At 43.9% G+C, this 16,655-nt stretch overlaps 1 protein-coding gene and 1 pseudogene across 1 annotated transcript in view; both read right to left on the bottom strand.

The window, feature by feature from the left end:
• Positions 1-16,655, bottom strand: part of NEGR1 (neuronal growth regulator 1) — a 544,743-nt gene that overhangs the window by 71,207 nt on the left and 456,881 nt on the right. The gene's annotated exons all lie outside the window — the stretch shown is intronic.
• LOC136650146 (5S ribosomal RNA) lies at positions 11,815-11,939 on the bottom strand (annotated as a pseudogene).

Genomic DNA, 16,655 nt, shown 5'->3' with positions numbered 1-16,655 from the left:
AGGGCTGCCTGATTTGCTCTTCCCCTGCCAGCTATGAAGCCCTCACCAGATGTTTCAAAGAGGTCAAACTTTTCTAGGCTTGAAAGGCAAGGTTCTTGCCCACATTTCTTCATTCAAATCATAGCCCCAAACTCAAGAACACAAGACCAAAAAAACCCATGCTGAATCAAACCAATATCCATATGCTCCAATATCTCTGTCTGTAGCACACTAGCTGCCTCTGGAAAGCCCACTAACAGGAGAGAAATGCACTCTTCTTTCTCTCCATTGCTCCCCTCTTACTGTTACTTACAGCCCAATCCTGAGCTGCCCGGAGCGCGGGGCTGCTGTGGTGCCGAAAATGGCTTCTGAGGCATCCTGTGTGCCCCAGGCAGCTGCCACCACCTCATCAGGAGAAGGGGACATTTGTCCCCTTCCCCCGAGTAAAGGAAGTAGTCCTGCAATGGGGCTACTCGATTCTACAGCAGCTCTGGGGCTGCCAAAGAATCAAACAGTTCCATGTCAGGTCGCACGGCTTGACACTGATCTCAGGATCCACCGGTCCTGTCCTCCTCCCACCATGCTCCCTCTTCCTGAAACACCTCCTCTCCACCCTCTCCCTGCCCTCCCCCAACCTCCCCCCACCCCAGAACCTCTCCTCTGTGTCCCCTCCCCCGTCCACACCTAACTCTCTGCTGCCTGATGGTTCAGGCAACCACAGAGCGGTGGAGCACTAACTCTCTACTGGTGCTAAGCCTCGCAAACGTGCCTTACAGCACATTTGTGACAGTATACACCAGCAGTAAGTTGGCGCGCAGAGCTCAGAATTGGGCTCTCAGACTCATTCTGCTGTTGACGTTGGAGGAAGTGCAGCCATCCTGCCTAGTAGCCACTGATAGACTTGTAATCCATGAATTTGTCCAGTCCCACTTTAAAGGCTTCGAGGCTAGAGGCCATCATAAAGCTTTTGGTAACAGACTAATTATGCACAATCTGAAGACATAATCCTTTTGTCTGCTATAAATCTCCTGCAAATCCATTTTGTTGAATGACCCTGGTTCTAGTGTTTTAAAAGGGGGAAGAAAACTTCCATGCCATGAATAATTTTAGAACTCTCAATGATTCCCCCCCCTTAATTCCCTTTTGTCCCCATATTTAAAAAGCCCAAAATGCTATAGGCTTACCTAATAAGGAAGGTGTTCCAGCCCTCTGATCACTTTGGTTACCCACTTTTCCAGCACTACAATATCCTTCTTGGGGTGTGGCAATAAGAATTATATGCAGTATTCCAAATCATTCATTGACCCAATCATTGACATGTATAGAGGCAATACAATGTTATCAGTCTATTTTTTTATTCCTTTCCTAATGATCTGTAGCATCTGCCTTCTTCACCACTGCTGTGCACTGAATAGATGTTTTCATTGAGCTTTTCCACCACAACCCCAAGGTCCCTTTTCTGGTTCATCAAAGATAGCTCAGACCCTGTCAATGTATATGTGATATGGGGATTCTTTCTCCCCAATGTGTATCAGTTTACACTTATTTACATAGAACTGCACTTGCTATTTGGTTGTCCATTCGCTCAATACAGTTTTCTGGGGTACCTCACTTCTTATTTCTTTCCACATGAAAAATGGTGATATTTATCTCTACTATCTGCTTACTCTGCTTTACCAATCCATAAAAGAGCTGTCATCTTGTTCCATGATTGGTAAGTATCTACAAAAATAACACCAACATCAGGGCCTCTGAGAGGAATTTTATCAGGGGGTACAAAGTTTCTTTTGGGCCACTTTGCAAAGGGAGAAGGGTGATACAGAGCAGGGGATGGTGGTGATGGGAGAGCAGAATGGGGACAGGGAGGGGCAAAACAGGGTGGGTGGAGGGTTGAGACAGCTGGAAAAGTCTTTGTAGCCCAGTTTCTACCCACCCATGTGGCACTGGCAGCTAGTTGCAGTAATACAGAAAACCAAATACACTCCTCAGTCTCTCTAAAATCTTTTAAATATAGAAAATCATGTAGAAAATTAGCATCATCATATTTAGGCTCACATTAGTATGGAAAGTGTCCTGTGTGTGTACCAAAACTTGCTTCTGCAGCAGCCATAGCCCCTCAGCTGTGTCCCTGCACTCCTATTCATTCCGTCATGGTCAGCAGATCCACAAGCCTAAGAGCTACTGTAGCAGGCCAGTTTCCTCCCAGATTTGACACTGTGTTAAGGAATGTCGTGTATGCATTCCTCAGTCCAGCATATATAGCTTGCCAGTATCTGCAGCCTCACGCTCATGGCAATGTCCCCAGCATCCCGTGTGGGCAACAAGTCTGAGTAGATAGGAAAATGCAAGATCTCAAGAAATTTCTGGGCTTCCTCCTTTGGTTCCTGGGCTCCCTTTTTGACCCTGGACCCGGGTGCAAATTGGCCCCTGACCCACATTCTGCAGAAATTAAGGCAGAAAGTTAATAAGAAAAAAAAATCCACCAAGCAGCCTTCCCTGTAAGCTGCTCAGTTAAGCAGCTCTAATTGAAGCCCTGCTGAGCTTTCCTTTCAGTGCTCTGGAACTCAACAATAACAATTATGTCATTGCTGAGCCGTCCACAGCTCCCCCACAGGTCTCCACACACTCCGGGAGAAAATGAGAGGGAACATTGCCACCACAGACCAATGGATTATTTTAGCTGTCGATAGTTGAGTCAGGACAAAGTTTCTGGAATGCTACATCTGAGAGACTCTGTAATAAAATTCAAATAATTCCTCTACTATCTTGAGGTGTTTTTTTTTTCTCTCGTAGGTTTGTCATGTGAAGAGAAAGCTTCACAGAAAATATACTCCTTCATGTACTCTTGCATTTTGTCATAGGTATCACAATGCAACATTCACAAAAGAGCCCCCAAATCCCAAACATTAAATGCCTTGCTTCTAGCAAAACAACCAACAATCAAAATTACTACACGGTACCACAAAAGAAACAGAAAAGCAAAGGCATTTTACAATGAAGCCAATGTTGTATGCATCTGCTGTGTGATCACTGGGACAGAAGGAGACTGAGAAGCGTTTTCTTGAAAGAAATCTACCAAGACAGAATAGCATTTGCCTGAAAAGCAGCACAAACTGTGAATGCACACAGATGGGAAAGACACAGGTCAGCATACTGCCAAACATCAGTTGGATGTATTGACATGACAACATATATGCTGTCATTCTTGGGAAACAGAGAGAAAGAGCAAGAGAGTACCCAAGCATACTTTGGGGATGTATGTGGATACTGACCTGGACTTGAAACAGGGCTAGTAGTGGAAGGCTCAATAATTTCTACAAAAAGGGAAAAGGAAAAAAAAAAAAAAAAAGAACATTTGGACATTAATCACATATGGAAGACAGATACACAATGAGACAGTCAACAATTCCAGTCATGCAACAGATACTAATGAGGCCAATGTCGAAAGAAAATCCCACCAGAACAATCCACATGTTCCGTGACAATCATGCACTGCTCCCAGAACTCTGCTTGTGGAAACATGAATGGGCTCCTTTAAACAATCATCACCAAGATGCAAACATCAGAAGGCTGCTTTCTGAATGACAACGTTCAGCCATGCTTTGCTGACTTGCCCCCAGAGTTCTCAAAAACAGTAGTCTTGTCGGTCACAAAACCAGCAGACAAGACACACCTTCATGCCTTCTATTTACATGAATACAGATGCAATATTTTTCCACTTAAAGGAATGGTTCTTTAAAAAAAAAAAATTAATCATCTTCCCACAGCTGAAATGCACAAGATGTCTTTTAGTATTTTTTCAAAGATAAAAATGCTTCGAAGATACAAAAATGCACTCTCGTACTTGTTTCCCATAAAACGGGATAGTTACAACAATACACGTATTCAGTGTCATAATGGTTCAAGCAAGTCATATAACAAACCATTAATTTTAGGACTTCTGACAAGAGGGACTATTTCCTTTTATTGACTTTTAATAATGCTAAACAAACAAATCATACTCAATTTTACAAATACCATGGAAGCACAGACTAGCAACAATATGACCAAAGAGTAACCTAATCATTCTCATACATCTCAAGGAAGGGTAAACCAGACATGACAATGGTTACATGTTTGCGACCCTATCTCATTTCTTATTGAAATGCATCTGGAGATGTTCCAGAATGCAGTGAGGTAAAGCAGTGAAGACAAGATTTGTTCAGTCAAGTGGCAGGAAACGGAGGAAGAGACAGGTCACACAAGAAAATTCAGAAAAGTAGAGCACACATAACAAAAGAATCAGAAGGTTATTCATTTAGTGATAGCCCATAAATAGCTATGTAATGAACATCATGCTCGGTTTTAACCTAAGTTTGATTTAGTGCAACTTTTGTTCATGTTAGCATACAGGCAGCCCAATCCTAATTAAAATCCTGCGTGGCGATGCAGTGGTGCTGACGTGGGCTCCGCTGTACCCTGCAGGGAATTTCAGCTCCTGGAAGTCTCCTTGGGGCAAGCCCCAGCAGCCACAATGGGTCAACTCAGACCTCCATCAGCAATATTGCTGGAACTTGGATATTGCTCCATGTAGTGGATCAGACCCGGGAAGGGAGATAGGATACAATGTGTCAGTGCTGCTGATCCTACCCCTTCCCAGGCCCGATCCACCCAGCCCCCAGCCCATCACTGCCTTTCCCCATGCCTTCCCATTCTCCCCCTGTGCCAGACTTATCTGCTCAGGCAGGTGTATGTGGCCACTGGCATCAGCATGGCTCTGGCCTTCCTACCAGTGCTCCTGGCCTTCGCACCATCGCAAAGTGCTCTATGGTGCTTCTGCAGCAGTGCAAAGGCCCTGGTGTGCTGGTAGAATCTTCCTTCCAACTGTGCGGCACTTAGGATTGTGGCACACTCTTTTCCATGTCTACAATATATTTTTTTACAATTACTGCCTGATGTAGTAGTAAACCAAAACCAGGTCAATAGTGCACAACACAAAGAGAGAAATTCAAATGACCATTTCTTTAAAATGTGACTGTATTTCAAGTGAGGAAAAGCATGTCAAAATTGTATGTCATTATACTTTGAGCACTTAATTTTTTTATTTTTATTTTTTTCTTGGTAAAATATATGCTTTGAGATCTCAACAAAAAAATAAAAAATAAAAAAACCCTGCCATCAACTTCTATGAATTAGCACATTTTTAAAAAACAGAAAATGATTTTGGATTGGCACTTCTTTGATAATTATGCTACTTGAGGACCTTGACCTGCAATGTGGTACCTTCACAATTCCTTTGAGAAGCTAAAATGTGTGCCCTTTGAAAGCCCATTATTTCATATCATATTCTGTCAATCATATCCAAGGACTGAAGCTACAGTATTAATTCTCCCTCCATTCTCTCAGACAGCTCACAGTTGCTCTTATGTGGACTTTAAACACCTTGGCATTACTTCAGATCGGAATTCAAGCATCACTCTATTATAAGGTAAAAAGCAGTAAAGAGGTATTTAAATTTTCACTCACACTTAGCACACATTAAGCTGTCAGGGGTTAAGCTACCCTTTAGTGCTTATTCAAATGACACATGAATGCAGACACAAAGCAACAGTTCTTCTGCATCTCAAGGGAGATACCCCTCTAAAATGAAGACAAAGTTTGCACTATACAAGAGTTCTGTACGTTTCCTGAGATATCCCAACGTATCTTCACAGAAGATAGAAAGCTGCCTTATAGTGAGTCAGACCTCAACCCATCTCCCTTACAAAAGTCTACACTGAGTAGCAGCAGCTGTTCAGAGCATGAGTCATTCCTTACTGTACCTGGAGATGCTATGATCTGAAGATGGAACTGTCTACATAAAAACCATATATTATCATGGAGCTATAATTCTTCCTCAAATCCTGGCTACAAGCCCTGAAACTGATAAACCCCTAGGAACTGACTGCTCATAGTTGAACATTCATTAATATGGGGAACAGAAAATAATGTAATTTATAATTGCCTAAAGTTGCAATCCTATATACATTTACCTGGAAATAAGGCCCATTGAACCAAATGAGGCTTACTTCTGAGGAGACATGCATAGTTTGCACTGTAGGTCTGCAATCCTATGCCTAAAATAAGCATTGGAGTCTCATTTAACAAAGTTGAGTTTATTTCTGAGTACACATTGGATCATGACTTTTCTAAACTTTTGGTTAATATGGTTGGTTTATGTTATATTTTTGGAATCAATTTGATTGTCTGAGTAAATTATTTGCAGACAGTGGGATTTTATGCTAAGATACTCTTGGCCAAATCCTAACATCTGATTCATGGCAGTAGGACATTGTCCTGCCGCTGTAAATTGGTTGCCATTGACACACAGAGTGCAGTACCAGTGGCCATTTCTGAACCACTGCCACAAAGTAGTGGCAGCATTAGAAACCTGTTATTATAGGTGATGTGTTCTGGTGCAAGTACGTTGGAGCAAGGGGCAGTTTGTATGCTGAGAGGGGGATTGATGGGGTGTGTTGGAGAGGAACTGGAAGGTGTTTCAGGGGAGGGAGGGGATGGAAACAGTGACAGATACACATGCCAGATCTTATCCCTTCTTTTTAAAACCTCCCTGCTCCTTCCCCCCCAACCCCAAAAATACATCACCAAATGGCTGGCATATGTTTGAAGAGACCCATAAGGCAGCCAATAGGCTTAAAAATTTTGTTTACTTACCTCCCATTTGCCGACAGCCCCCTCCCCAATTTAGCATGCACTGAATGCCTTTTTAAAGCATGCTACATGCTATACCATGATGGGGGACATGATGGGCTCTGTTTTTTTTTTTGCAAATAATGATACAATCCTTTAAGGGGTGTCATGGTTATTAATGTCAAGCCTTGCCTGCTCATCCAGTAGACAGAAAAATCCTCCCTAAAGTGGTCTTTATTAAATGCCTATGCCAGCTCATCTCCACAGATGAGTTCCTATACATATGCCTGGATATAACCTCAAAAACTCCTTCAATCAGTAGTATTTTGCTGTGTAGGGGTGATGTACCAGCCTCTGTTCCTCCCACTCTCCAAAGTTCTAGTTCAGTGGCACCCCGCCCCCCCGCCCCCCCCCCCCAAAAAAAAAATAATTCCAAAATATGAAGTGGCATCTAGGCCTGATTCAGATGCTTTGAAATTCTCCATGGAATACATCACCACAGATGCTGACTCGTGAAAGAGGTAACATTTGATCTGGTGTCATCGCATTGACAGGTGCTTCTTCCAATCACCAAATGTAATTTTTGCATGATAGGAGTGGCCCATTTTTTCATCCATTGCATTGACATTGACAGCGTTCCTGTTGGAATGCTTGCTCTATGTCACCAATGGATGGTTTAACAACATCTAAAGTAGGCTTAGAATAGGCCTTCTAGAGTTAATCATTACTTATACAGTATTAAGCCTCTGGCTTAGCCAGAGAAGGAAAAGTGGGTAGTTGGAGACAACTAGGCTGGAGTGTTGGAGGCTGCTGACAGACCTTGATTGGCCCCTGCTTCTCTCTTACAGGTACTCTTAGCTCTTATAGCCCTAGGATCTCAGCTGGAGAGCACCTGACACTGGCAGTGGACTGCACTGAGTCCAGCACTGGAGAGTTTTAGTCCTGCTCCCCTGTGTGTGTGTTATCATGTGTTGCACAGTAAGAGCAGGATGTTGAGCAAGTTAGCCACAGTGAATTAATAGCACAAGACACCTATGCTACACAGCAATAAGATCTATCTCTTTATGTTGGACTTGCATGTTTCCAAGGTCAGCTTGAGATCTGTGTGCCCTGAGGGGAGGAAGGAAGAAGTGCCCAGGCCAGAGAAAGCTTACAACGTTGGCTCCAGTAGGGACCAGCACTGGCCTAAGAGAACCGCTGGTTGGCTTCAGATCTGCATGCCCTGAGGAGAAGAGGTGCCCAGGCTAGCCTATACCACCAGCTCCTATGGAGTCTAGCATAGGCCTGAGAGTTTTTTTACTTTATTAGTGTATTTGTATTTTATGATCATTTTCTACATGCCTTAGCATTTGATTGTCAAGAGGAAGGTGAAGTATAAATTCTTTAAATAAATAAATATAGCACATAGCAGTGACATGTTATGGGGGTTGCAAGATTTTTGCTTGGGAGGGTTGTAGTTCAGTGGCTGACGACAGGTTTTGTTTATAGAAGGCCCCAGGTTCAGTCTCTAGCATCTCCAGTCTCTAGCATCTCCAGATCCTGAAGAGCTGCTACCAGTCAATGAAGCCAATACTAAGTTAAATAGACAAATGATCCAACTACAGATAATGTTACATGACATATGTAACTCAGGGTCAAGGTGAAGTTCACTGAGAGTGAAAAAATGGGTTTGTGAAAAAGCCATCTCATAAATCAACATTTTGCTCAACAAAGAAAAGTGAGATGAGGTGAAGAAAGGAAAGGAATTCGTACAATCAGCATTGTGTAGGCCAGTGGTTCCCAAACTTTTCTGACTGGCAGCTCCCTTAACCTACTGGGCCATTGGCTGTGGCTCCCCATTAGGGCTACAATTATATACATTGTGTAGGGTGGCAGATTTTTTGTAAGGATTTCGCGGCTCCCCTGGGAGCCATGGCTCACAATTTGGGAACCACTGGTATAGGCACACAGTATCACGCTGTACAAGAACAAAGGCGACAGGGGTTACTGCAACAACTACCGTGGCATCTCTCTCCTTAGCGTAGTAGGAAAGCTGTTTGCCCGAGTTGCACTAAAGAGGCTCCAGGTACTTGCAGAGAGCGTATATCCAGAATCGCAGTGCGGATTCCGGGCCAACAGGTCCATCACTGATATGGTATTCTCCCTTAGACAACTGCAGGAGAAATGCAAGGAACAACGACAGCCACTCTTTATAGCCTTCATAGATCTCACAAAGGCTTTCGACCTGGTCAGCAGGGATGGCCACTTCAAGATTCTCCCCAAGATTGGATGTCCACCCAGGCTCCTCAGCATCATCAGATCTTTCCACAAGGACATGAAAGGCACTGTTGTCTTCGATGGTTCCACATTAGACCCCTTTGACATCCAAAGCGGAGTGAAGCAGGACTGTGTTCTTGCACCAACCTTGTTTGGGATTTTCTTCGCTGTCCTGCTGAAGCATACTTTTGGAACTGCAACAGAAGGCATTTATCCCCGGACCAGATCAGACGGAAAGCTCTTCAACCTCTCCAGACTGAGAGCAAAGTCCAAAGTTCAGCTGAAATGTCTGTGTGACTTCCTCTTTGCCGGCGATGCAGCTGTCACTACCCACTCTGCCAAAGATCTCCAGCAGCTCATGGATCGTTTTAGCAAGGCCTGCCAAGATTTTGGACTGACAATCAGCCTGAAGAAAACATAGGTCATGGTTCAGGATGTGGACTCACCTCCCTGCATTACAATCTCTGCGCATGAACTGGAGTTTGTCCATGACTTTGTGTACCTTGGCTCAACGATCTCCGACACTCATTCTCTCGATACCGAGCTAAACAAACGCATCGGTAAAGCAGCTACCACATTTTCCAGACTCACAAAGAGAGTCTGGTCCAACAAGAAGCTGACGGAACATACCAAGATCCAGGTCTACAGAGCTTGCGTCCTGAGTACACTTCTGTACTGCAGTGAGTCATGGACTCTTCGCTCACAACAGGAGAGGAAACTGAATGCATTCCACATGCGCTGCCTCCGACGCATCCTCGGCATCACCTGGCAGGACAAAGTTCCAAACAACACAGTCCTGGAACGAGCTGGAATCCCTAGCATGTATGCACTGCTGAAACAGAGATGCCTGCGTTGGCTTGGTCATGTCGTGAGAATGGATGATGGCTGGATCCCAAAGGATCTCCTCTATGGAGAACTCGTGCAAGGAAAGCGCCCTACATGTAGACCACAGCTGCGATACAAGGACATCTGCAAGAGGGATCTGAAGGCCTTAGGAGTAGACCTCAACAGGTGGGAAACCCTGGTCTCTGAGCGGCCCACTTGGAGGCAGGCTGTGCAGCATGGCCTTTCCCAGTTTGAAGACACACTTGGCCAACAGTCTGAGGCAAAGAAGGAAGGCCCATAGCCAGGGAGACAGACCAGGGACAGACTGCACTTGCTCCCAGTGTGGAAGGGATTGTCACTCCCGAATTGGCCTTTTCAGCCACACTAGACGCTGTGCCAGAACCACCATCCAAAGCGCGATACCATAGTCTTCCGAGACTGAAGGTTGCCAACAGACCATGGCTAAGACTCTTGAAAACACCACTATTACTTATTGCTCTATTCCAGTGTTTCTCAAACTGTGGGTCGGGACCTGCTAGGTGGGTCACAAGCCAATTTCAGGTGGGTCCCCATTCATTTCAATATTTTATTTTTAATATATTAGACTTGATGCTCCCATGGTATGTGACTGCATTTGGGGAAATGTTACAGACCTGTACTTTTAACAAGCTACTCTGTATATTCTTTTAACAATGACAGTAAATGGGACTTACTCCTGGGTAAGTGTGGATAGAATTGCAGCCTAGGATTGTGAAAAAGTTTCCTGCTTGATGATGTCACTTCTGGTCATGACATGACTTCCAGTGGGCCCTGACAGATTCTCATTCTAAAAAGTGGATCCCGGTGCTAAATGTGTGAGAACCACTGCTCTATTCTCTTGTACTGTAAGTTGATTTGGGGTCTGTCATATCTATCCTGCTCTTGTTAGTCATCTCTAGTTCCTCAGAAAGTGTGGTTATCTGTATTTTAAAAGCATTATTCAGTGATAATGATGTGAATGATCTTTCCTGCTTTTCTCAGATAACAAGAGCTTGTTTTATAACACCGAAGAAGTTAATTGAGGTTTTGTTTGGTTATGTTTTGTAAATGCAGAATGTACCATCCTTGCAATATTCATGAAGGTAAATCTGCTTGTTATAATCAACTATCTATATAAATCAAAGTAAAATTTTTGTAAAATCAGTTTCCATATGGCTATTAATAAAAGTAAATTGTTAATTGCCTTTATCTGTAAATAAGAACCTTGACAAGGAGACTTCTGTTCATGTAACTGAGGCTATCTATCTGTTATCTATTTTATTATTGTTTATTTTATATATTTTATGACTATTAAATGTAGTTAGCCGCCTTGGGTGCTCTTTGGGGAGAAAGGCGGATTACAAATCCAATAAGTAAATAAATAATAATAAATAACTGAGGTCCAAATCCTAACCAACTCTCCAGCACTGGCATAGCAGAGTCAATGGGACATGTGCTGCATCCTGCAGTTGGGTGGTACTCATGGAGGCCTCCTCAAAATAAGGGAATGTTTGTTTCCTTATCTAGGAGCAGCATTGCCTTTATGTCGATGCTGGAAAATGGGTTAGGATTGTGCCCTGAGTCACAATTTATACCTTCCTAGAAATTGTGATTGATAAAGAAATCCAAATTTCTGCCAAAACGAACAAATGTGTCCATAATGAATGCAACAATACCTTGACTTTCATCCACTTGACTTCCATCATTTTTCTCTTTCAGTCGTTTTCAATTATAACTACATTTCAAACTTTGTCCACATGCTTTCTTCTTCCATTCAATTTCATTCAACCTTCCACAATGTCAAATATGTACTCATGTTTCTTTTTCTTTTCTTTCTGCTTATTTCAGTTTTGCATGTATTCATGTGCACTATATAGTTCATATTTATGCTTTTCATTGATGAAAATAAATCTGCAAGCTAAATAATGCTATGCTTTGATCTCTGCCAGATCTGCCAGATTTTGGATGGGTATCTTCTATAGTGCAGACGAGGATGGCCTTCTAATTCAACTTCGATTGGACAGGGGTTCTGGTTGGCAACCTTCAGTCTCAAAAGACTATGGTATAAGCCTACAGCACCCGGTATTCCCAGGCGGTCTCCCATCCAAGTACTAACCAGGCCTGACCCTGCTTAGCTTCCGAGATCAGACGAGATCGGGCATCTGCAGGTTCTACTCTGCAAGGTTATAGAATTCAATGACCAGATAAAATTGTTTGGTTTAGATATTGTGGGGCTAGGCATGCTGAGGCATTTAGAGTTATTAGAGAAAGATCTTTAGATATCAAACACCAGGAATTTTTTAGAACAGCAAATACCATGTGCTCCCCACAGTTTTTTTCACTTGTCTGTCAGTTTTCTAGTGACAGCATCTTATTTATACCACCTAAATAAACCACAGGCAAGGAGGGCCTTTATGCTAGCGAGATGCAATGCCATTCCTTCAGCCTTGCTGACAGGTCTGTATAATCATATACCTAAATCTGAGAGACCCTGCCCCCTGGAATGAAGTGTGTGGAAATGCTTGAACACGTGGTTCTCCGCACCTTCTTATCGCTAGAGGAGAGGGAGAAACTTGAAAATGTAGCCTCTTTTGTACTCACTGTTCTGAGCTCCAGTGAGATAGGGTTCAATTATAACCCACCATGATTGCATTCTGCTGAATAGTCTGGGGTTGTTTATGTGTCTGATTTAATTACTTATTACTGTACAATTGCTAAAGTGTTGGATTGTCTTAGCTGTGTATGTACAGGTTGAGCCTCATTATTCGCGTGAGTTACTTTCCAAGCACTCACCTGGATGGCAAAAAACGCACTATAGCAAATCAATTTAAAAAACAAAGTTTCTTTCCTCCGGTGATTTAAAAACAGCCTTGCTGACCTTTGTGATGTAAGAAAAGAGTCATTAAGAAGACAAGCCATCAATCAGTCCTCCTCCAAGCGGCTTCACTCAGTCCCTCCTGTCACCAATGCAAAGTGATCACCTTTCTTTCACTATAGGGGGGAAGGGAGGGATTGCCTGGAGAGAAAAGGATTGATGAATTGTCAGCCAGCTGCCCCCCCCCTCTCTCATTAAGGAGACCATTGTTAAAGAACTGTACAGTTTTTTAAACTGATTTTAAAGGGATGCATTTTATTTCCTTCTCCAGGGATCAGCACATTCCTTCTCATTTGCAGTAGGCATTTGTATTGAGTCAAATCTGTGTATAAAAAAATCCATGAATAACAAGGTTGGACCTGTATTTTTGCTTGGGATGTTGATGTTGTTTTTAATGCCAATAAAGGTTCCATACGTACATATATGCGTTGACACTCATCCATTTTTTATATCCATGCTCTGGACTCTAATCAGACAAAAGTGCAAGGTATTGCTGCATTGACTGCATTTGTGTCATAATAACCATTTTTTAAATTGATTTCTGTACTGACTTAAGCCTGCAGCCCTGATGTCTATATCACTTAAGTGATGCTCTCGAGACTTCTAATCCTGCAATTCATGCAGGAGACTTCTTTCAGGCAATGTTTTTAGATCTGAAGCGAGATGGGTGATCCTGCATGACCTTTTTGGAAAAGACTGTTCAATACCAAATTTCTAGCACAATTACCAACAACAGACCCATGCAATGTTCCATGACAAATTACACAAAGTTTCTTGTTTCCAAGGTCTTGTTTTGCTATGAGCCATGACACACATGAGCCTTTGAACTGATGACGACAATGAACCAGCTATTCAAGGCCTAAGGATGTCTTTAAATCTCAACCTTTAAAAAATTAATATGTTACTATGCTCAGCTAATACAGCTGTGAAATTGTTCGAGTGAAGAGTATGCATTAAGCATTTTTATATTACAGAAACACATTTTTCACTGACCCCTGATAAATCAATAAAAACAGGCTTCTGCTCTTGTTGGTATCCTTCAGTCCCGGAAGACTAGGGTATTGCGCTCTGAATGGTGGTTCTGGAACAGTGTCCTCTCCAGTGCGTGAAGCCTGGGTAGAGTAGATATGGAGGATAGACTGCTGCCCATGCAGCAAATCCCCCCTCTCCACATTGCTGAAATGGTCCAATGGAAAGGCAGAGGCCAATACGGTTGGTTCCAGCGGCGTCGCAGGAGTTGCCAGAACGTGACTGTGTTCAGCCATGAACTGCCTCAGGGACTCCGGCTCTGGATTTTGCCTCGAGGTTGACTCCTGAAGCCTTTTCCATAACTGGATGTACCCACAAGGCAGTGGAGGTTTGAGATCAGAGTTTTCCTTCTCTCAGATGAGCTGCCTTCCCAGGCTAACGAGTTCCATCGTTAGCTTCTGCAAACAGGCACAAACTGTGTAATTTTCCAAGCACCAGAAACACACTGACTATACTAGAGTAATCTCAAAGTGATTAAACACTAGACATCTTGTCAAGTTTACCAAAGCAAAGCAAAGAATCCAAAAGATCATTAATCACAGTAACTGGAAATCAGCTAACCCTGTTCTCAGCTACAATGTCAGAATACCACACCTCATCTTGAATTTTTGAGTTGGTGGGAAAACATTCAGAATTTTTAAAGGTATTTAAAATGAATCAGCACCATATCACAAAGAATATTACAAGGCAGTTGCATTCTGCCTCTTCAATTGGCATGCAAAACCTTCTGCATGCAAAGAATGTGCTTTTCACTGAGCGATATCTTCTCTCTACTGGACAATGTCAACCTGCACAATACCCCTACCTTAATCATTACATCCAAGTTGGAAGCACAACCATAGTGGCTCCTCAGCAAGCAACCGATTCACCTCATTTGAGGCTAAGGCTGAACCCCAGCCGTGGACCTAGCACTGGGCAAACAGGGCAAATGCCCGGGACACTCAGCCTGCGCGACTCTAGGACCACGCAGGAAGCCTTACTGAGGATCCTGATGCGGTTGGAAACTCCTTCTGGTTTTTCGGAAGTACAGTTTAAGACTGTGGGGAAGCCTCAGAAGGCTTTTCCAGTTGGTCTTAGAGTCACGCAAGGTTCCGCTGCACTTTGAAGGTAGGATGCCGTCGTGCAGGGGGGCAGCATTGCGGACCTTTGCCCCAGGAGTGGCAAGAGATAAGTCCACCATTGTTAAACCCTAAGGCAATAGGTTTACGACAACCTTGTGGGGATCAGATTTATTTCGGAATATGGGCAATGTGTAGGAAGATGGAGTCAACAAGTTGATGCTGTAGATCTACTCTCAATAGATCTACTGAATAAAAATCGAGCATACTAATCTACTCCATGTAAGTGGTCTACTGTGCACAGTTCTCCAGTGGGTACTTTTACAGAAGAGAATCATACAGACAAGTTGAGAAGCTAGAGAAGACAATATACTGAAGGAAAGGATTAGAAAGAATGTAAAGTCTGGCAGAGACTATGGGCACAATCCTAACTTGCACTGGAACAGGCAAGCCAGGAGGCTTGCGCTGTATCCAGCACCGGGTTGTGGCCAGCAGCAGCTTGGCCAGAGGCACGGGAAACTTTTCCCCTTACCCCTGGGTAAGGGCTGCTGGCCCCAATGGGTCTCCTCGGACTTGCGCCACCTCCTGAGGGGGACGGGGGTCTGCCGGATCCCAGCCCCGCCTCCCTCTCCTCGCCCGCCCCAGGGTCGCCCATCACCCTCCCTCTTCCCACCCAGGAACGCCTCCCTCCCTCCTCCTCCCACCATCCATGCCTACCTTTTCCGCTTGTGTCGGCACAGGCAGGTCGACCCAAGCGGCTGAGAGGAAGCTGGCATGGAGGCATCTGTCAGCCTCTGTAGGCCGGTGCTTCTTGGAGTGCCAGCCTGGCTTCCCCTCGAGGAGGTGCAAACGTGCTTTACAGGTTAGGGAAGGGTTAGGATTGCGCCCTATTTCTGACATTCTGCCAGGTGTCATTCTTATGACCACATTGCACCAGCAATCTGAGAATTCTTCCCAATAGTTTGCTTTCCCTGAGTGACTGAACTGATTTATATTCATGACAAGACTTGTGTGTGATGACAACACTGCAGAATGGCCTTGTCATCACTCACTACAGATGAAATTTTATGCATTAGCAAAACTGCAGACTTTTTTCATGAAGATTTCCCCTGGTGATGGAAGGTTGCAGCAATACTTAAGGACCATGAGTTCATGCTTAGACATTTCTCCTGCTGAGTGTGCTGAGAAAAACAGTGTTGGAGAAGAACTAAAGGAAGGTCAAGAGCTGCATTCAAAAAATCCACATCTATTTTGTGAACAGGTCCCTTTGTTATTGGAGTGGAATGGACCAGTTGGGGAGTCAAATTGAAACAACATGGAATGGCACAACATAGCATGGCCTGGATTCTTGGGGAGCATCGTATTCATCATCAGTCCCTCCATTAGAACTGCAGAGGATTCTGCAGTTGGACACTGTCTCTTCCTGATAATCAGAGAAAATAAGATATCCAGCCCAATCCTATGCATGTCTACTCAGATATACCATTTTGGTCAATTGCACTTACTCCCTGGTAAGTATGGATAGAATTGCATTCTTCAACTATTAAACAGTTTACATATTCTGTACTTTTTTCCAACCAACAACTGACCAACAATTTTATTCATTCCCCTCCCCCACCCCAATATTCAACAATCTGGGATGTTGGATTGAGTTCCTTTTTAGCTGCTTGAGTTCGGCTTACCTAGGAGACCACCTAAGGAGACTGGGTAGCTGACTCAGAGCCCAAGCCTGAGCTTGGTGTGCCGGCTTTCTGCCGGAGCGCACTGTCGCAAACATGCCGTAAGGCATGTCTGCGAGGCTTACCGCCAGGCCAGTGCCCATGCTAGCCTAGCGCTGGCTGGAACTGGGTTAGCGGCAGGTGTGCACCTGTCCTCTGCTGCTTGGCGGCCTCACAGACTGCCAAGCCATGACACGTGAGCGGGGGCGGGGAGGGGGCAGGAAGGAG

Source organism: Tiliqua scincoides, chromosome 4, assembly GCF_035046505.1.
Source record: "Tiliqua scincoides isolate rTilSci1 chromosome 4, rTilSci1.hap2, whole genome shotgun sequence".
In the NCBI taxonomy this organism is placed as follows: Eukaryota; Metazoa; Chordata; class Lepidosauria; order Squamata; family Scincidae; genus Tiliqua; species Tiliqua scincoides.
The sequence above is the reverse complement of the archived record's forward strand: the minus strand, read 5'-3'. Positions and strand labels throughout refer to the sequence as shown.